This window comes from Zingiber officinale, unplaced genomic scaffold (assembly GCF_018446385.1).
Source record: "Zingiber officinale cultivar Zhangliang unplaced genomic scaffold, Zo_v1.1 ctg72, whole genome shotgun sequence".
In the NCBI taxonomy this organism is placed as follows: Eukaryota; Viridiplantae; Streptophyta; class Magnoliopsida; order Zingiberales; family Zingiberaceae; genus Zingiber; species Zingiber officinale.
Window position 1 is genome coordinate 141,087 of NW_024589968.1, and position 22,277 is coordinate 163,363.

A 22,277-nucleotide genomic window follows, 5' to 3' on the forward strand; every position below is an offset into this window, starting at 1 on the left:
CCATAGGGTTAGGGTTTTCCCATGGTCTTTCATTTGGCCTGTTCTTTCAGTGATCTATTTATCAGTTTGACTGAACGAGCCTATTTATCCAAAGCATTGGTCTGGAGTTAGTTCAAGATCATCGAGATGGTAACAACATTGTGCTCTCGGTACACATCCCAAGCGTGCCCTATCATTCTGCCCTCGTTGCATATCCCAAGCATGTCGGATAGGGCAGTAAATGAATCAATGGTTCAAAAATAAGTTTGGTGCTCAATTTAATATGGAATTATTTATGTTCGTTCAATACAACACAATTTTAATTAATTGGACATGCTTCAAAAACTTATGAATAAGTTTGAACAAGTATATTGGTGAATAATGATCATCAATAACTTTTTTATAAACATGTTAAATAAATAAAATAAAATAATTAAATTTAATAAATAATTATATAAGTTTCAAACAATAAATAAGTTTGTTCTTGTGTGATAGTACAACGGTAGGGCACTTTTTTAGTTTCCCAAATATTTAAGGATCGAGTTTAAATCTCTGTGAATTAACGGATGAATTTTCTCTAATGGACGATTGATCTAAGAACACTGGATTGATGGACCAGTGGAAAATGTTTATGGCTGGATTGACCATACCAGGATTAGTCAGTGAAAGTTGAATTCTTGATACCAATTCAATTGAGAACTTGATAACATTTAAACAAACCAACCTCAAGCCTAACTTGAATTAAACTCTACCCCACGATGTAGCCAAATTGGTATTCGGATTTTTCTTTCTTGGGCGGAGTAAAATCATTTTTTTTACCAAATTAAAAAAAAACCACACTAATTAAGTTATTTCGATTAAATTGAATAACCTAATAAAATTTTAATTAAATTATTTCAAAATTTCATCTAAGAAAACATCAATTTATTCAATTCTAATTTTAAAATTTCTTATTCATTATATGAAAAATAATAATTTAATCAATAAAAAAAATAAATTATTTTTATGTGTTTTGTATTTATTTTTAAATATATAAAACTTTAATATTTAATTTCATGGACTATAATTAACAATTTAAAAATAAACTTAATTTACTATAAAAATTTAATTTATCTTGGGCGAGTGCGTCGAACCCCTACAACAGTGCAACACAGGAATGACACGCGAAGGATCCAATAGCAAGCTACTGTAATGATCCCTCCCCAAAACAAAAATTAATTTAATATCATAGTGAACCAATGGCCCACGTATCATATATTAAATTGATAAGAACAGATACTACACTTGATCTTAGCCAAAAGGCCGAGAAAGGTATGAATGAGAAAGTGCCATAGCCTCTTCTTTTATAGCACTAGTTCCACTCCGTCAATCAAAAACAAACGATATGGGACTAAATTCTAAACCCTAAACTCTAAACTCCATCTAGTATAAAAGGTCATTACAGTTAATTTTTTTTGTAAATAGAGGCGAGAGTACAACTCCACTTGGTATAAATGGCCATTAGAGTTTTTTTTTTAAGAAGAGGCGAGGGTACACTGCAAACCGTGATCTTTCTCACGTCTCCTTCTCCTTGGCCACGGAAAAGAAAGGAGAGTCTTGTTGCTTGTGATTTTGTTCTGGAGGCAGTTAAGGTTTGTTGCTTCGCCGCTGCAGCTGCGTAGACAAGCAGGGCATCTCCTCCGTCGGTCAACTTCTCTCCGCCTCGCTCCCTCGTAAGCTGATCAAATTCTTTGCCTAAGGTGTCTGTAGGTTTGATCCCCTGATTCGCTCTGCTCGTCACTAGTCGACTGCAGATGTCGATCCTATAGGAAATGGGAATGTAGGAGCATGCCCACATTCCCCACTATTCTTAATGGAAAAGTCCATTATATCCTTGAGTTATTTTCCTTTCTAAGGGGTGTGTCCAAGGATCATGGGGGATGATTCATAGTGTAGAGAAAGAGACAACGAGAGAGTGAGAAGAATATCTGCGACGGTGAGATTTGGTTCGTGGAATTGTGGAGAGCTTTCCAATCCTATGATTGCTCTTCCAGCAGCAAGTCCAATCGTCGTCGATTGTAGATCTGTCGGAGATCGTTGTAAGTGTTTACCATTTTGATTCGTTTTGATTCATGCATTTAGAGTATCAACAATGGTATCATAGCACATAGTTAGTTATAAATGCATGACAAATCTCCTGCTTAAAATTTCTACCCCTTCCTTTCGCTCTCTTTTCTTGCCGCTCCGATCGATTTTGTTGCATGCTGCCAACACATGGAAAGATAGCGTCCATGTCGCAAAGTTCCCCAATTGCCGACGTCGTAGGCCTTGAGGGACACCCACAAAGTTTGCTCTGATATTGGCCGGTGGTTGTGCTCATGGCCGCCACTCGCAGAGGCTTTCCGTCTTTAGCGTCGGAGGGCTATCGCTAAAGACTTCCCCTGGTTTTTGGTCAATAACATTTTTTTTTGCTTGTTTTAGTGTGTGTGAAATCAAAGGAAAACTTTTTCTCATAGTAAAAAGCTTTATTCCAATCAATAACCAAGTAACCATTGCCAGCATGCCCTCTTTTCAATTTTCATACATAATCAATCGTATTGTCAAATATTTTGAGGAGGAAGTCTCAATTCATGCATCTTACTCTTGAGGTTTTGGTGGTTCTCATTTGCTATGCTGAGTTCATCCTATTGAACTCGTTTTGTTTCTTTTATATCTACTTGCAATAGCCTGGAGGGATGAGATGTGGAAAGTCAATCTTAGTTTGGCCTTTGTGATTCCTTCTCCCATTGCAAAATATATTAAAGAACTTTGTTGCCTACTTTCCCAACTCTGTTGCATCCAGGTATGAAAGTGCCTTAACATGTTAGTTAATCTAACCCACAAGCTAATCACCCCTCGAGTTATTCTCCTATAGTTTGGGCCCTCCATAGACCGTAGGGTTAGGGTTTTCCCATGGTCTTTCATTTGGCATGTTCTTTCAGTGTGACCGAACAATTTACTTGTCAGTTTGACTGAGCGAGACAATTTATCCAAAGCATTGGTCTAGAGTTGGTTCAAGATCATCGAGATGGTAACAACATTGTGCTCTCGGTACACATCCCAAGCATGCCCTATCATTGTGCCCTCGTTGCATATCCCAAGCATGCCAGATAAGGCGGTAAATGAACCAATGGTTCAAAAATAAGTTTGGTGTTCAATTTAATATGAAATTATTTATGTGCGTTCAATGCAACACTATTTTAATTAATTGGACATGCTTCAAAAATTTATGAATAAATTTGAACAAGCATATTGGTGAATAATGATCATCAATAACTTGTTTATAAGTTAAATAAATAAAAAAAAATAAAATAAAATAAAATAATTAAATGTAATAAATAATTGAATAAGTTTCAAACAATAAATAAGGTTGTTCTTGTGTAATAGTACCATGATAGGACACTTTTAGTTTCCCAAATATTTAAGGATCGAGTTTAAATTTCGGTGAATTAACGGATGAATTTTCCCTAATGGATGATTGATCTAAGAACATTGGATTGATGGGCCGGTGGAAAATTTTATGGCTGGATTGACCATCCCAGGATTAGTCAGCGAAAGTTGAGTACTTGATACCAATTCAATTGAGAACTTGATAACATTTAAACGAACCAACCTCAAGCCAAACTTGAACCAAACTCTACCCCCACGGTGTAGCCAAATTGGTATTCGGGTGATACAGGTGTTTTACATGTTTTATTCCCTAAGGATTAAATGTCCTCCCTATTAGAAAGTTGTTTGGTATGTGTTTTATCTTTCTTGGGCAGAGTAAAATCCTTTTTTCTTACCAAATTAAAAAAAGAAACCACACTAATTATGTTATTTCAATTCAATTGAATAACTTAATAAATTTAAAATTTTAATTAAATTATTTCAAATTTTCATCTAAGAAAACATCAATTTATTCAATTCTAACTTTAAAATTTCTTATTCACTAACTAAAAAGTAATAATTAAATCGGTAAAAAATTCAAATTTTTTATTTGTTTTGTATTTATTTTTAAATATTTAAAATTTTAGATTTAATTTCATGAATTATAATTAATAATTTAAAAATAAACTTAATTTGAAATTTTAATTTAACTTGGTCAGGTGCGCCAAACCCTTGCAATAGTGCACCACAGGGATGACACGTCAAGGATCCAATAGTGAACCAATGGTCCACATATCAAATATTAAACTGATAAGAACAGATACTACACTTGATCTTAGCCAAAAGGCCGAGAAAGGTATGAATAAGAAAGTGTCATAGCCTCTTCTTTTACAGCACTTGTTCCACTCCGTCAATCAAAAACAAAAGATATGGGACTAAATTCTAAACCCTAACATGTAAACTCCATCTAGTATAAAAGGTCATTGCAGTTTTTTTTTTGTTTGTAAATAGAGGCGAGAGTACAACTCCACCTGGTCTAAATTGTTGGAATGTATACTGAAAGCCTAAGCTTTGTAAACATTTATTATGAATAAAGAATCACATTTGGTCTAATTGTCTACATTTGTTTGTAGTTGTTCATTTAATTTATATTGTAGATAACATAGTATGTGGTGTCACATACAGAAGATGATGTTATCAGTACCTTATAAATTATAAACAATAGCTCACGACCAAAATGGAAAAGGAACAAACCATTAGAAGGTCGTAGTGTAATTAGGTATTAGTTTATCTTGACTATATAATTACACTAGTACACTCAGAGTGTATTGAGTAGGACCATTTGAGGTCGTTTCTTTTATACTGACTTTATAAAGGAACAAAGACCTTAGTTATTATGGAAGTGTGTGCTCTTAATCCTAATATAATAACAAGCACATATATTTGATATTCATTTCTTTAATTTATCAATGGGTGAGATTTAGTTCGTTGAATCAATAAACCCGATAAGTTGGGAAATGGTATCACTTATATTGTGTGTTGTTGATTATAGAAGGAACCGTGTCCTAGAGATACTAGGTTGATAATGTCCTCAAGAGGAGCTCATAAAGATTGTCATGTTAAACCCTTGCGTGGACTTAGTCCGACATGACGATAAGGTTGAGTGGTACTACTCTTGGACTTAGATATTAATTAAATGAGTTGTCGGTAACTCACTTAATTAGTGGACATTTGATATCTTAAACACAGGAGACTAACACACTCATAATAAGAAGGAGCCCAAAATGTAATTTGGGATTGGTGCGGTAGTTCAATGATAGTTCTCTAGTGGAATGAATTATCATTGATAAAATTAAGTTGTGTGTTGGCGAACATGGGATGCTTAATTTTATCGGAGACCAAAACCAATTCCTCCTCTCGGTCCCTATCGTAGCCTCTTATTTATAGAGTACTATACCCACATATACCCACCTTCTATACCCACCTAAAGGGGCCGGCCAAGCTAGCTTGGGAACCAAGCTAGGGCCGCCTAAGCAAGGTGGCGGCCCTAGCTGAACCCAAGCTAGTAGGGCGGCCATAATTAATTAAAAGAAAATTTAATTTTAATGTTTATTATTATGTGGAAGATTTAATTTAAAAGAGAATTAAAATTAAAATATCTCTCTTGTAAAAGATTTACAAAAGATTAAAGAAAGAGATTAGATCTCTTTCCTTATTTGTAGATTGGAGAGATGTTTTATTTTCTCTTTAAAATTATTCACATGTTAATAAAATTAAAATTATAGATATTTCCTTTTATTAACCATGAAGAGATTTTAAAGAGAAATTTTATTTTTTAAAATTTCCGGAAACAAATTAGGAAGTTTTAATTGTTGATTAAAACTTGTCCTCTTTTGTTTCCAATGATGTGGCCGGCCATCTCAAGTTAATTGGGAAATTTTGTTTTATTTTTCTCAATTAATTCATGTCAAGGAAAATTAAGGAAGTTTTATTGTAATTAAATTTCCTAATTTGCCTAAGCCAAGGAATATAAAAGAAGGGGTAGGGGTGCCTTCATGAGACACAACTTCTATTATTCCTCTCCCTCTTTTGTTCCTTGGTGTGGCTGGCCAACCTCTCCCTCTCTTCCTCTTGTGGTGGCCGAACCCTACCCTTCTATTGGAGCTCTTGTGGTGGCCGGATACTACTCGGAGAAGAAGAAGAAGAAGGAGAGAAAGCTAGCATCTCTTGGAGCTTGGTTAGTATTTTGTTTTTCTTCCTTGGTGAAGCTTCCTCTTTGTTGGCCGAACCTAGCTAGGAGGAGAAGAAGGTGATTGGTGGTTTCTCATCTCGGAAGATCGTTGCCCACACAATGTCCGAGGTTAGAAGAGGAATATGGTAGAAGATCAAGAGGTTTTTCTACAAGGTATAACTAGTAAATTTTATTTCCGCATCATGCTAGTTATTTATGGAAATAATACCAAATACAAGAGGCTTACGTTCTAGTATTTCGAATATGTTTTTCGGTTGTGTTCTTTTGTTTCTTTCTTTTCCTTGTGATTTGATTGTTCTCTTTGGTTAACCTAAAGTTATTTTAGGAAATTAAATATTAGCTTTCTATTAAAGGTTTTGTCTAGTCGGTGGTGGTTGCTCCCATATCCAAGAAGGCCATGTGCCTCGCCACGTCAGTACTGGGAACCTTTTATGAAAATTAATATTTAATGGAATTAATAACTTAAGGAGACTTGGGTCGAACGTGTTAAGTTCCGCAGGAGATCCAAGTCAAAACCTAAAAGAACAAATAGATTAAGTTTTGGATCAAACGTGTTAAGTTCCGCAGGCGATCAAAAATTTAATTTAAAAGAACACATGGTAGCTAGGAAAAGGTTCGACCTTTGTACAAAATTTTTGTACAGTGGAACCTATAGGTTTTCCGAGTAGCAACCAACAATTGGTATCGAGCTAGGGTTTTGCCTCTGTGTATTTGGTATTTAGTTTAATTATGCACATGTCATACATAATTTAGGCAGGATAATAGTAGGATGTGCTAACTTTGTGGATGCAGGATCCAACTATTATGGCTTTTAGTTAATTATGTGTGTGATTGGACCCTTGGACATGTCAAGGGCAATTTATATGTGTGTGCATGATTGTATTAAAATACAGCAGGAGCTGTATTTAGTTTTATTAGGATTTTATTTTTGATCTAGATACATGTACATTCCTTTTATGGAATATAGGATCAAAATGTAAAATTCTATTTATGTCACGGATCGAATCTTGCAAAGCGTGGAACCTTCTAAGGACCAGAGGCGCAGGGAACTAGGAGCAAGATGGATGCGACAACCCGAGGCGGTGGCCAAATATGGCAGCAGCTTGGGATGACAACACACGGAGGACAATTAGAGATAAAAGCCATAATAGTTGAAAATTAAATTTTCTATTTATTGCTTTTATATTGTACTGTGTGTGCATGTTAGTTTACAAGTTTAAGTAGGCTAGCATAGTTAAAATTCCTCATTTATAAATAACTAAGTGGGAGAGGGATTTTTAAATAAATCCCATGGTCTCCATTACTGGTTTGTAAGTGATGCAAACAAGCTTGCGCGTTGGCTCTGAGTGCCTTCCTCCATAACGGATGAGCTTGTTTGTGGATCACTAGAACAGACTTCCATTTTTGGATGACTATAGGAAATTAATTAAGAGCGTGTGATCTTCCCCAACGGAAGGGGCATAATCTTCTTAATGGACTTAGTGTCAAGTAATGGTATACACTTAGACACATCTAACAGTATCCTCCCCAACGGAGTCACTATTATTATTTGTGTGACCAAATAATACCAACTATTAATTTTATTTGTCAAAAAGTTAGGTTGACAAGATAATAAAATTAATGGGTTAAAACCCTCCTTTTACAAATGTTGAATTTGTATACGTCCACACTAACGTGGCATACAAAATTCACGGTGTGATGAGGTGTTGGTTAATTTAAAATAGTATTGTTTGAGGAATCAATATTATTCTAAATTTAGAGTTCTGACCAAAAGTTATTTGTGATTCTTAGGATGACTTTCAACCCACTGTCCATCATACTTCAACAAAATAGACTTACTGGACCAAACTACATAGATTGGAAAAGAAACCTGGACATTGTTCTTCTTGAAAGCTATAAATTTGTCTTGTTGAGCATTGCGATGCACCTGGTGAATCTACCCAAGAGGAGATTGAATATCATAGGAAATGGGTAAAGCGGATGAGATGGCGTGGTGTTACATTTTGGCTTCAATGTCAAATGTATTGCAACATCCATCAAGATTTACCAACGACCTATGATATCATGAACAATCTCAAGGAACTCTTTGGTCATCGGGATAGGGCTTCTAGGCAAGAAGCCATGAGAAAGATAATGACCACCATGCAAGAGGGTACTCTGTGGATCATATCCTAAAGATGATGGCTTATCCGAACAATACGATCCTTGGAGGAGAAATTGATGGGAAACCCAAATCGATATGATCCTCCAAACCCTACCTAAGTTTTGAGCAGTTCCTGAACTATAATATGAATAAAAGTATTTATTCATTACTGCAGAACTTCAAGCGAGAAGGGTTATTTCGTCACAATGCTCAAATTCACTATTTGAAAATGGTTCTACTTCTAAACCGAAAGGAAAGAAGAAGAAGAAACAAACTGGTTCAAAAGAAAGTGAATAAATCTCAGTACGGATTTAAGGAATGAAGAAGCCGAAGGGCAAGTGCTTCATCTGCAAGCAGGCAGGACATTGGAAGGCGGACTGTCCTCGTAAGAACCAAAACAAAGGTATATCTCATACTCTAGTTGTTGAAACATGTTTAGCGGTGTTATCTACCAGCACCTGGTGTGTAGATACGGGAGCCACTGATCATGTCTGCAATTCCTTGCAGGGGTTCCAGGAAACCCGACGACTATCTGAAGGGGAGATTACCATCTACATGGGCAATGCTACTAAGGTGGCAGCTGTTGCAGTGGGAGACGTCTACTTGTCTTTTAGTAGAAATAGAAATTTGGTTTTAAGAAATTGTCTTTATGTACCCAGTTTTAGAAAGAATTTAATTTCAGTTTCTAAACTGTTTTTAGATGGATATTCAGTTTCTTTCAGTAACAATGTAGTTATTAAAAGAAATAAAATGATTATCTGTTCTGGTGCATTAGTTGGCAATTTGTATATTTTAAATCCAATTTCTTCCACAAAGCAAAACATGGAAATTTATAACTCATCTTCTAATTCTAATAAGAGAAAAGAACCTTCGCAAATGAACCAAGCATATCTTTGGCATCTAAGGCTTGGACATATTAACTTAAGTAGGATTCAGAGGCTTATAGCCGACTTGGGTTCATTTGAGTTGGAAAATTTTCCAACTTGTGAATCTTGCTTGGAAGGTAAAATGACCAAGAGGCCGTTCAAGGCCAAGGGGTATAGAGCCAAAGAAGTGTTAGAGTTGGTTCACTCTGATTTGTGTGGTCCTATGTCTGTCCAGGCAAGAGGAGGTTTTGAATATTTCGTCTCTTTCATAGACGATTATTCAAGATATGGATACATTTACCTAATGCGCCGCAAGTCCGAGTGCTTTGATAAGTTCAAAGGCTGATGTGGAGAAACGACTAGGTAAAAGTATCAAGACACTACGGTCAGATCGTGGTGGCGAATACCTCTTAGGAGAGTTTAGGAATTACTTATCAGAGGCCGGGATTCAATCCCAATTGTCTGCACCTGGAACACCCCAACAGAATGGTGTGGCAGAACGAAGGAATAGGACTCTTATGGAGATGGTTAGATCGATGATGAGTTATTCAGAATTACCAAATTCGTTTTGGGGATATGCTCTGGAAACAGCAGTATACGTTCTGAACTTAGTACCTTCTAAATCAGTTTCTTCTACTCCCATAGAATTGTGGAATGGGCGAAAACCCAGTCTAAGACATATTCGGATTTGGGGTAGTCCAGCACATGTGCTGAAACCAGATGCTGATAAGTTAGAATCACGTACAGAAGTTCGCGTGTTTGTAGGATATCCCAAAGGAACGAAAGGTGGTTTATTTTATAGTCCTAAAGACCAGAAGGTCATTGTTAGCACCAATGCCCAGTTTTTAGAAGAAGACTATATAATGGATCACAAGCCCAGTAGTAAAGTCGTTTTAGAAGAACTTAGAGAGGACATGTCTACTTCAGTACCAACAGTACAAGATGAAGTACCACAAGAGACTGCAACACATGTCACACATGATACACAACCACAGACAGTGCCTCGTCGTAGTGGGAGGGTTGTGAGGCAGCCTGAGAGATTCATGTTTTTGGGAGAGTCTTCGGACTTGATCCCGGGTAAACATGAACCTGATCCCCGGTCATATGACGAAGCACTCCAAGATACAGATGCAGCATCTTGGCAAAAGGCGATGAATTCTGAAATAGAGTCCATGTACTCTAATAAGGTCTGGGAGCTTGTAGAACCACCTGATGGTGTAAAAGCCGTTGGATGCAAGTGGATCTACAAAAGGAAAAGAGGGACAGACGGGAAGGTAGAAACCTTCAAAGCTAGGCTTGTTGCGAAAGGATACACTAAGAAAGAGGGAATCGATTATGAGGAAACCTTTTCACCGGTAGCCATGCTTAAGTCTATTCGGATACTCTTATCCATTGCTGCTCATATGGATTATGAGATTTGGCAAATGGATGTCAAGACAGCTTTCCTTAATGGAAGTCTTGAAGAGAACATCCATATGAAGCAACCAGAAGGATTTATTGAAAAAGGCAAAGAGCATCTAGTATGCAAGCTCAATCGGTCCATTTATGGACTGAAGCAAGCTTCAAGGTCTTGGAACATCTGGTTTAATGAAGTAATCCAGTCATATGGATTTATTCAAAGTCCAGATGAGTCTTGTGTATATAAGAAGTGTAACGGAAACGTGGTGGTATTTCTTGTACTATATGTAGATGATATTTTGTTAATTGGCAACAATGTCAAGGTATTATCAGACGTAAGGGTATGGTTGTCCAAACAATTTGATATGAAGGACTTAGGAGAATGTGCACACATTCTTGGGATCAAAGTTATAAGGGATCGCAAGAAAAGAATGTTGTGTCTATCCCAAGCTTCATATATAGATACAATCCTTGCTCGTTTTAGCATGCAAGACTCCAAGAAAGGTTTCTTACCTTTTAGACATGGAGTAGCTCTATCTAAAGAGATGTCTCCAAAGACATCAAAAGAGATAGAGGACATGAAAGCAGTTCCTTATGCTTCGGCTGTAGGAAGCCTAATGTATGCAATGCTATGTACGAGACCTGATATCTGTTTTGCCGTGGGCATGGTCAGCAGATATCAGAGTAACCCTGGACAAGGACATTGGACTGCGGTAAAGCATATATTAAAGTACCTGAGAAGGACTAGGGATTATATGCTAGTTTACCAAGCAGATGATTTGCTCCCTGTGGGTTACTGATTTTCAATCGATAGGGACAATAGTAAGTCTACATCAGGCTATGTGTTTACTTTAGGAGGTGGAGCCATTTCATGGAGGAGTGTTAAGAAGAAATGCGTTTCGGACTCAACCATGGAAGCTGAGTATGTAGCAGCCTCTGAGGCAGCTAAAGAAGCAGTATGGCTCAGGAACTTTCTAATGGACTTAGATGTGATTCCTGGTTTGCCCAAGATCATCACAATTTATTGTGATAATAGCGGTGCGATTGCAAACTCGAAGGAACCACGAGCTCATAAGTAAATGGCTAAGTACATGCGAGATATCGTGAGCGAGGAGAAGTTGTCATCGCCAAGATTGCATCACGGATAACCCGGATCCTTTCACTAAGGCCCTTCTGGCGAAAGCATGTGGAGGAATGGAATCGGATGTATGGTAGAAGATATGGCACTTAGTCATTAGTATAAGTGGGAGATTGTTGGAATGTATCTGAAAGCCTAAGCTTTGTAAACATTTATTATGAATAAAGAATCACATTTGGTCTAATTGTCTACATTTGTTTGTAGTTGTTCATTTAATTTATATTGTAGATAACATAGTATGTGGTGTCACATACAGAAGATGATGTTATCAGTACCTTATAAATTATAAACAATAGCTCACGACCAAAATGGAAAAGGAACAAACCATTAGAAGGTCGTAGTGTAATTAGGTATTAGTTTATCTTGACTATATAATTACACTAGTACACTCAGAGTGTATTGAGTAGGACCATTTGAGGTCGTTTCTTTTATACTGACTTTATAAAGGAACAAAGACCTTAGTTATTATGGAAGTGTGTGCTCTTAATCCTAATATAATAACAAGCACATATATTTGATATTCATTTCTTTAATTTATCAATGGGTGAGATTTAGTTCGTTGAATCAATAAACCCGATAAGTTGGGAAATGGTATCACTTATATTGTGTGTTGTTGATTATAGAAGGAAACTGTGTCCTAGAGATACTAGGTTGATAATGTCCTCAAGAGGAGCTCATAAAGATTGTCATGTTAAACCCTGCAGGTGGACTTAGTCCGACATGACGATAAGGTTGAGTGGTACTACTCTTGGACTTAGATATTAATTAAATGAGTTGTCAGTAACTCACTTAATTAGTGGACATTTGATATCTTAAACACAGGGAGACTAACACACTCATAATAAGAAGGAGCCCAAAAATGTAATTTGGGATTGGTGCGGTAGTTCAATGATAGTTCTCTAGTGGAATGAATTATCATTGATAAAATTAAGTTGTGTGTTCGGGCATGGGATGCTTAATTTTATCGGGAGACCAAAACCAATTCCTCCTCTCGGTCCCTATCGTAGCCTCTTATTTATAGAGTACTATACCCACATATACCCACCTTCTATACCCACCTAAAGGGGGCCGGCCAAGCTAGCTTGGGAACCAAGCTAGGGCCGGCCTAAGCTTGGGTTTAAGGTGGCCGGCCCTAGCTTGAACCCAAGCTAGTAGGGCCGGCCATAATTAATTAAAAAGAAAATTTAATTTTAATGTTTATTATTATGTGGAAGATTTAATTTAAAAGAGAATTAAAATTAAAATATCTCTCTTGTAAAAGATTTACAAAAGATTAAAGAAAGAGATTAGATCTCTTTCCTTATTTGTAGATTGGAGAGATGTTTTATTTTCTCTTTAAAATTATTCACATGTTAATAAAATTAAAATTATAGATATTTCCTTTTATTAACCATGAAGAGATTTTAAAGAGAAATTTTATTTTTTAAAATTTCCGGAAACAAATTAGGAAGTTTTAATTGTTGATTAAAACTTGTCCTCTTTTGTTTCCAATGATGTGGCCGGCCATCTCAAGTTAATTGGGAAATTTTGTTTTATTTTTCTCAATTAATTCATGTCAAGGAAAATTAAGGAAGTTTTATTGTAATTAAATTTCCTAATTTGCCTAAGCCAAGGAATATAAAAGAAGGGGTAGGGGTGCCTTCATGAGACACAACTTCTATTATTCCTCTCCCTCTTTTGTTCCTTGGTGTGGCTGGCCAACCTCTCCCTCTCTTCCTCTTGTGGTGGCCGAACCCTACCCTTCTATTGGAGCTCTTGTGGTGGCCGGATACTACTCGGAGAAGAAGAAGAAGAAGGAGAGAAAGCTAGCATCTCTTGGAGCTTGGTTAGTATTTTGTTTTTCTTCCTTGGTGAAGCTTCCTCTTTGTTGGCCGAACCTAGCTAGGAGGAGAAGAAGGTGATTGGTGGTTTCTCATCTCGGAAGATCGTTGCCCACACAATGTCCGAGGTTAGAAGAGGAATACGGTAGAAGATCAAGAGGTTTTTCTACAAGGTATAACTAGTAAATTTTATTTCCGCATCATGCTAGTTATTTATGGAAATAATACCAAATACAAGAGGCTTACGTTCTAGTATTTCGAATATGTTTTTTTTTTCGAAGTTGTGTTCTTTTGTTTCTTTCTTTTCCTTGTGATTTGATTGTTCTCTTTGGTTAACCTAAAGTTATTTTAGGAAATTAAATATTAGCTTTCTATTAAAGGTTTTGTCTAGTCGGTGGTGGTTGCTCCCATATCCAAGAAGGCCATGTGCCTCGCCACGTCAGTACTGGGAACCTTTTATGGAAATTAATATTTAATGGAATTAATAACTTAAGGAGACTTGGGTCGAACGTGTTAAGTTCCGCAGGAGATCCAAGTCAAAACCTAAAAGAACAAATAGGTTAAGTTTTGGATCAAACGTGTTAAGTTCCGCAGGCGATCCAAAATTTAATTTAAAAGAACACATGGTAGCTAGGAAAAGGTTCAGACCTTTGTACAAAATTTTTGTACAGTGGAACCTATAGGTTTTCCGAGTAGCAACCAACATAAATGACCATTAGAGTTTTTTTTTTAGAAGAGGCGAGAGTACACTACAAACCGTGATCTTTCTCATGTCTCCTTCTCCTTGGTTACGGAAAAGAAAGGAGAGTCTTGTTGCTTGCGATTTTGTTCTGGAGCTAGTTAAGGTTTGTTGCTTTGCAGTTGCAGCTGCGTCGACAAGCAGGGCCTCTCGTCCGTCGGTCACCCTCTCTCCATCTCACTCCCTCGTAAGCTGTTCAAAATTTTCACCGAAGTTGTCTGTGGGTTTGATCCCCCGATTCGCTCATCTCGTCACTTGTCGGCTTCAGATGTCAATCCTATAGGAAATGGGAACGTGGGAACATGTCCTCGTTCCCCACTGCTCTTAATGGAAAAGCCCATCATATCCTTGGGTCATTTCCCTTTACAAGGGGTGCATCCAAGGATCATGGGGGATGATTCACGGTGTAGAGAAAGAGACAACGAGAGAGTGAGCAGAACATCTGAGACGGTGGGATTTGGTTCGTGGAATTGTGGAGAGCTTTCCAATCCTATGATTGCTCTTCCGACTGCAAATCCAATCTTCGTCGATTGTAGATCTGCGGGAGATCGTTGTAAGTGTTTACCATTTTAATTCATTTTGATTCATGCATTTAGAGTATCAACAAGGGTATCAGAGCACATAGTTAGTTATAAATGCATGACAAATCTCCTGCTTAAAATTGCTACCCCTTCCTTTTGCTCTTGTTTGCTGCCGCTCCGATCGATTTTGTTGCCCGCTGCCAACACATGGAAAGATAGCGTCCATGTCACGAACTTCGCCAATTGCCAACGTCGTAGGCCTTGAGGGACACCCACGGAGTTTGTCTCCGATTTGGCCGGTTGCTTGGCTCATGGCCGCCACTCGCTGAGGCTTTCCGTCATTAACATCAGAGGGCTATCGCCAAAGACTTCCCCTGATTTCTGGGCACTAACATTTTTTTTTACTTGTTTTTGTGTTTGCGAGATCAAAGGAAAACTTTTTCTCATAGTAAAAAGTCTTATTCCAATCAATAACCAAGTCACCATTGCCAGCATGCCCTCTTTTCAATTTTCAGACATGATCAATCATACTATCAAATATTTTGAGGAGGAAGTCTGAATTCATGCATCTTACTCTTGATGTTTTAGTGGTTCTCATTTGATATGCTGGGTTCATCCTATTGAACTCGTTTTCCGGAAAATGGCGAATAATGATAAGGGAATTTTCCAAAATTTTTAGAAATTTTTCTGGAATTTTTCAGAGAACGTATGGACGAGTTTACGAGGATAAAAATGAGGCCCGGAAAAGCCTGTTTAGGCTATCCCGTTTTAGCGAGGAAATGTTTATTTCTTAATTCCTTTTCTTTATTTCTTCGTTTTCTTTTTCCCCGCCGAACCCACGCGAGCTGTTTCCTTTCCTTCTCTTCTTCCCCCGCCGAACCGCCTGTGCGCTAACCTCCGCGACGCCGAAGCATCTTCCTTCTTCTCTTCCTCTGCCGGCACAAACCACACGCGGAGCTTTTCATCGCCGGTCGACGAGAGCCAACCGAGGGTCTCCGTTCCTCTCCTCGGGCCGACTCCAAGCTTCTGCCCTAGCCCGGCCGATCCCTCTTCCTCCTCCCTCACGACGCCTCTGCCCTAGATTGGCATCGCACAGAGCAGTGCCGCCCACCAGATCCGACCCAGCGTGCCCATTGCTTCTGCCCTAGGTGCCGACGCCGAGGGCCCTACTTTCTTTCCTGTCCTCGCGCCGCTCATAGTGCTATTTTCCCTCTTTGCTCGTCGGATTGGACCAAGCAACGCTGCTGCAGTGGATTACAACGAGAGGAAGCTGTCGGCACTAAGTTAGGGTAAGCTATGGCTGAGATCAGTGAGATCAGATTGGTAGGAAGTGTGCATTTTCTGTATAGGTCTGTAGAGATTAGGCATTGTTTGATTTGTAATCTTCTTGCCGGATCTCATCTTGTTCCGTTTTGTGAAGGATACCAGCAAGAAAGGCTGTTCTGTGGACTTTCCATTACGGCATCAAATTCATCCAGCAGCAACAGTGCTAGGAATCAAGGTAAGGTACTGGGTTTTTGGTCTTAGTTGTAGATCATAGTGTAATTTGATTATTTTAGATCTTGATACATGCTGTAGAGAATTCGGATTTTTATATGGTTAGATATTAGTTCATGTATTAATATAATACAATTTGATTGTAGATAATTGGGGATATCTAATCCATTGTAATTGTGAAATGGGTTAGGTTAAACCTAGTTGGATTTGGTTTAATGGTTGGTTAGCTAATTAAATATACAAGGGAATTAGCTAAATCCGTATATGTTTGATATTACAGGATTTTGACGCGAGACGAGCATCTCGACGTCGGATTTGGACCTTTCTTTAGAGGCGGGTACCTCTTGACTTATCTTTTTATGATATTGTCAATTGGATATGCATAGTATTTTATAGATGCAAGCAATGATCATGTTTGTCTTTGGTATGTCACGGTTTGATACCCATAGCATGATATGTTTGGTCGCTTGTTATGTATCCATGTTTTATACTTCATGATTATTGCCATGAGTACCTTAGATCCTAGAGTAAGTGACATACCATATCTTACTGAGGTTAGGACTAGGTTCTGGATTTTATTTTCTGGCATGTGTATCTAGATTATCTGATATCTAGGTTTTTTTATATCATACCTGACTTGTGTACCTATATTTGTATATCATATCTGATTTGTGTACTTAGACCATTTTTGTTTGATCTGTGCATATTGTTGGTACATATGTTATGGAGGGGGATATGTTCAGAATCTAGGTTGTTATACCATAGAGGACCTGTATACCCTAAATCCGTGGATTTGACTTACTGATACTGTGGTTTCCATATTATATATATATAGATTTTTCTATGCTGATCAGGATATTGTCATGCTTAGTGTCATGCACCATTCGCATGATTTCATGCTGTGTGATAGATTGCTCCATTATTGTCGAGCACATCGCCGGTTTCATCACTGTTCGGTGCTCCGTTGTTGACGCTAATGGGTAGCGTGACGCAGCGTGGTAGCACGTCAGTTTTGGCTTTGTTCGGTGCTCCGTTGGTCCGTTCATGGGTAGTGTGACGCATCGTGGTAGCACGTCAGGGATGCCTCCCCATCGTAGTGTACCGGGAGATGAGAGCATTGCGCTCCCCCATTTATGATTTGGGGTAGGAGTATGTATGTACTCCGACAGCATCCCGTCCACTTGGTCACTCATCAGGGGTAGTGATGTCAAAGTGCACGGTTGTCACAACCCTACCCACTCAGTCTCACCATTTGTGTGTGAGATGACTGACTGACGTCAGGGGTGACCATGTCATTGGCACCATATGCATTTATTGCATTTATTTGCTTGTGTTTGCTGCACTTATATGCTGCATTTTGGTGGATGCATTTGTTTGACATGCATACAGGAGGCATAGTGTGTATCTGGTTTGACGACCCTTTTGTCTGGATAGGAGTTCCTGGTGAGTGCAGCTTCCTCAGTTACCTTTCAGTTTTGCATATTTCCTAAATATGATTAGGGAGCTGTATTCCATGTTTATTGCTGTTAGATATATCTTACTAGACATGTCCATTGGTATCTGCTGAGTTGTTGAACTCACCCCTGTGGACACTATATTTTTTTCAGGTACCAGGTTGTTTATGGTGTCGCTTGGAGTATCCTGTCTGCTGGTCCCCACGTCACATCAGAAGGCTTATCGGTTTCACTTATGTTTTGTTTGTTTATGTATCAGCTTGTTTAGCTCTGTACTCCGATTTTGTTTTTCGAGTGTTGATGTTGTTATGTGGTATTTTGTATTGGTTGTTGGTTGTGTAAGCCTAGTCGGCTAGCAGTTTTTTGTGTTTTGGTTTGTATGTGGTTTCTGTCATTTTCCGTTGTGTTGGTTTTGTTCCAACCGAGTGGGCTGATGATATATATATATCTGTGTGGTTGTATATATATTCCAGCCACATGTGGCTGATGTATATTGTGGATGTAGAAGGTTTTAGATTGTCCGTCGTGTAGGGGAGGTGCTGCCGAAATTTCTTCGGACAGGGACTTTCCCGGGGCGTGACAATTTAGTGGTATCAGAGCAGGTATACGATACTTGCTAGGTGTTTTGGATTTCGTGTTTTAGTTTTCTTGATGTGACTTTTCGGGTTTTGGGACCTAGCAGCGGCAGGACATCTCCGAGCTATAGGAGGTATGTTGGTATACTGTTGTCCTACCTTTTTGTTAGTATATGCCCTGTTCACTATTACAGTGTATAACCTGTATTAGCATTATTTATTGGTACCTGTCTAGTTGATATATCATATATTTTATGTGTTAGGTAAACCACTGATCATGGTAGACCGGAATAGAGATCAAAGATTACAGTCTCTGGTGATTTTTCATATCATACCCCAGTAGTTTTAGCTTCTGTCACGTTTAGTTAGTTAGAAGATCGAGGCATATACTAGCCTCTATTATTATTAGCTGTGTAGTGGATAGTATCTACATCTTCATGTTGACCTAGCCAGTAGTATACCATTTTATCTTAGTTAATTTTATCAGTAAATATTGATTTACTCTTGTTAGATCGGTCAATAGAAGACTGATTTATGTTTGTCGACTTGGGTAGTCGTGGATTGATATACCTTATTGGTTTGTGGAGGATTAAGGTATTCTTGATTAGTTAGTAGATGGCCGATTAACTTTATTGGTCCGATCTGAATCTTTGGGTTGTTTGTGCTTAGTTGGGTATCTAGAGCACATTTGAGTACATGTTTTGTACTGACGTGGAAAAGACTGAGTTGATCATATATCATTGTCGATTTTGGTCAGACTATAGAGGATCGATGTATCCTATTCTATGGGTACTTTAATTTTAGACGGTATGTATCTAGTTGGATAACTTAGAAGGTGACCCTGCCGTTTCGGAATGTCAGGTTGATTGGGTTAAATATGTTGATTATTCCTATCTTTGTTTCATGTACGAATGATTGTTATGAGTTGTAGGAGTTCTATGATGGATAGTTCATTTACAGGTAGTGTGAGTATTCCCATCTTAATATGGTTATTGTAGGTTCCTTGTGGATTATAGTTATTTAGTTAGCTGTACGTGTCTGATTAACATATTGGAGGTATCTTATCGATTTAAATCTATGTCGTGGTATGTGCACATGGGTGTGAGTGTCATATTGGAAGTATCTTGTCGACTACATCGGTGTTGTGATATGTACATATGTGTTTTGTGTGGTATCTGAGGTATCTTATTGATTATGTGTGATTTGTGAGTGCACCTGGGTTTAGTATGCCTTATTGGAAGTATATGTTGATTATACTCTTGGCATATGTGTATATATGTCATGTGAGTGTTGTTTAAGGGGTATTGTTGATTTTACCTACGATGATATATGCAAACGGGTTCGGTATTCATTGTTGGAGGTATCACGGTGATTTATACCTATGTTGTGAGTATATTTGGTGTGTACTAATTGGAGGATTATGTCGATCATACTTATGTTGTGTGTGCACGTGTGCCAGATGTATGGTTGGTAGAATCATGATGATTCTACCTATGTTGAATGTAGAATGTAAAATGTTGAATGTTGAATGTCTACATTATGACATTTGTGGTATTACCCTGTCAACTAATTATCCTATTAGTGGGTGATCGACCCACTAGGATGATGATAGAGTTGACTATGGAATTGATTTGCGTACTGGGTTGTTATACCCTAGGCTACCCACAGTGATCTGTGGTAGAGAGATCTCGTGCAGTCTCTAGCTGGATAGTTAGGTGCCTTGAGCAATTATGTATTGGTTGTGGTGGAGCGTTGCTCCCACACATGTTATGGATCGTTTGTGGTGGAGCGTAGCTCCCACATATTATTATTTGTTGTGGTGGAGCGTTACTCCCACATACTTTGGATTTCTTGTAGCGGAGCATTGCTCCCATATTTATTGTAGATTTATATTTCGAATTATTTGTGGTGGAGCGTTGCTCCCACATATGAAGGAGTTCTTGTGGTAGAGCGTTGCTCCCACATATGTGGTATTTTGTGTGATGGAGCGTTGTTCTCACACTGGAGGATCTATTCTATGGTGATATGTTATTAGTTGGTGATCAGATCTGTTTATTGTTGAGGATCTTATGGTTAGGAATGTCTGTGATACGGACATTATGTGTCTTGGTTTTACCATTAGGGCTTGCGGAGCCTTAGATGTTGTCATGGACTCGATGATTTGGGTATCCCTAGGATATTGGATCAGAATTCGTTATCGTTATTGACGACGTGGTGTTTTATTCCTGATTTGAGGTGTATCACGTACACCATCTTTGCATAGTTCTAGAGATGTTTCGACGGAAACGTCTATATGTGAAGATCAGTAGTGCGTATTTTGATTGTCTTCTGTGAGATGATTGAGACACATGGTCACCAATAGGGGTATACCATGGATCCACAGGAGATAGAGGTTGTTACCAGTTGGGAGTTACTATAGTCTATACATGAGACTCGCAACTCCCTTTCCTGAGCTAGTTATTACCGGAGGCTCTTGGGGGTTTTTCCATGCGTTGCTATGCCACTGACACGCCTGACCAGTAAAGGTGTGAAGTTCACGTGGTTCGAGGACTACGAGACCAACTTTTAGGAGCTGAAGCGGAGACTAGTGTCGACTCCGATTTTTAGTTTTATCTTCTGGAGAGGACGGATTCGTGCTCTATACCGACGCATCTGTACAGGGTTTGGGCGCTGTTTTGATGCAGCACGACAGGGTAGTCTCCTACTCCTCGGCGGTTGAAGGAGCATGAGGAGAACTACCCAGTACATGACTTGTCGTTGATCGTCATTATTTTTGCCTTGATGATTTGGCTGCATTATCTGTATGACATTACATTTGAGATTCTCACTGACAATAAGAGTCTCAAATATCTGTTCACTTAGAAAGAAACTTAATCTCCGACTGAAGAGAATGATGAAATTCCTGAAAGATTATGATTGTACATTAGCTATTACCCGGGGAAAAGCTAATGTGGTTGCCGATGCACTTAGCCGGAAGTCCAGAGGGACTTTAGCGTGCCACCGAGTTGTGGTTACGGACTTGATTAAGGGATTCTCCGAATTTGGGCCTTGAGGAGCAGGGACGGACAGAGCAGGGTGTTCTTGTTACCATGGTTGCTCAGTCGTCGATCAAGACGAGGATCCGAGAGGCCAAGCGGGTGATCAGCATTTGTAGTTTATTGGTAGCCAAATAGCTTCTGGGTAGCAGACCGAGTTCCCACGAGATGAGGAGGATATTATATACTTCCGAGGCAGATTATGCGTACCTCAGTCTCACCCGGTCTTACAGGGGCTACTTCAGGAGGTTCATCATTCTCGATTTGCTATCCACCCAGGCGGTACCCGTATGTACCGAGATTTGAGGTGTTCTGTATGGGGGAACGGTATGAAGAAAGACATCGCGAAATTTGTAGCGAGATGTCTTATCCGTCAGCAGGTGAAGGCCGAGCACCAGAGACCTGCTGGCTTACATCAGCAGATTCCTATTTCCGAGTGGAAATGGGAGCACATTACCATGAATTTTGTGGCGGATTTGCCTAGGACACGACGAGGCCATGACGCGATTTGGGTAATCGTTGAGTGATTTACCAAATCGGGTACTTCTTAATGATCCGGAAGACTGATTCCCTAGATCGATTGGCAGATTTGTGTTGTCGGGAGATCATCAAATTTTATGGTGTCCCTTTGACTATTATTTCAGATAGAGACCCCCCACGTCTCGTTTCTGGCAGAGTCTGCAGCAGGCTTTAGGCACTGAGCTCTGTTTCAGTACAGTTTTCCATCCGCAGACAGATGGATAGTCAGAGCGAACCATTCAGACTCTAGAGGACTTGCTGAGGTCATGTGTATTGGATTTTGGAAGCCGTTGGGAGGATCATATGCCATCGGTAGAGCTCGTCGACAACAACAGCTTTGTATGACACCGTCTGAAGCGTTGTATGGTAGTCCTTATCGGACACCCACCCTCTGAGATAAGGTTGGGGAGGCCCAGTTGTTGGGACCTCATAGAGCTCAGCATGAGACAGAGTT

The 22,277-nt window shown here is 38.9% G+C and overlaps 1 non-coding gene and 2 pseudogenes across 1 annotated transcript; 1 reads left to right on the forward strand and 2 right to left on the reverse strand.

Moving 5' to 3' along the window:
- Window positions 1-22,277, forward strand: part of LOC122037660 — a 123,595-nt pseudogene that overhangs the window by 27,171 nt on the left and 74,147 nt on the right.
- On the reverse strand, window positions 1,097-1,294 carry LOC122037705. Its single transcript, XR_006127718.1, has one exon. It is a non-coding gene; the product is annotated as a U2 spliceosomal RNA (small nuclear RNA).
- LOC122037728 lies at window positions 4,081-4,226 on the reverse strand (annotated as a pseudogene).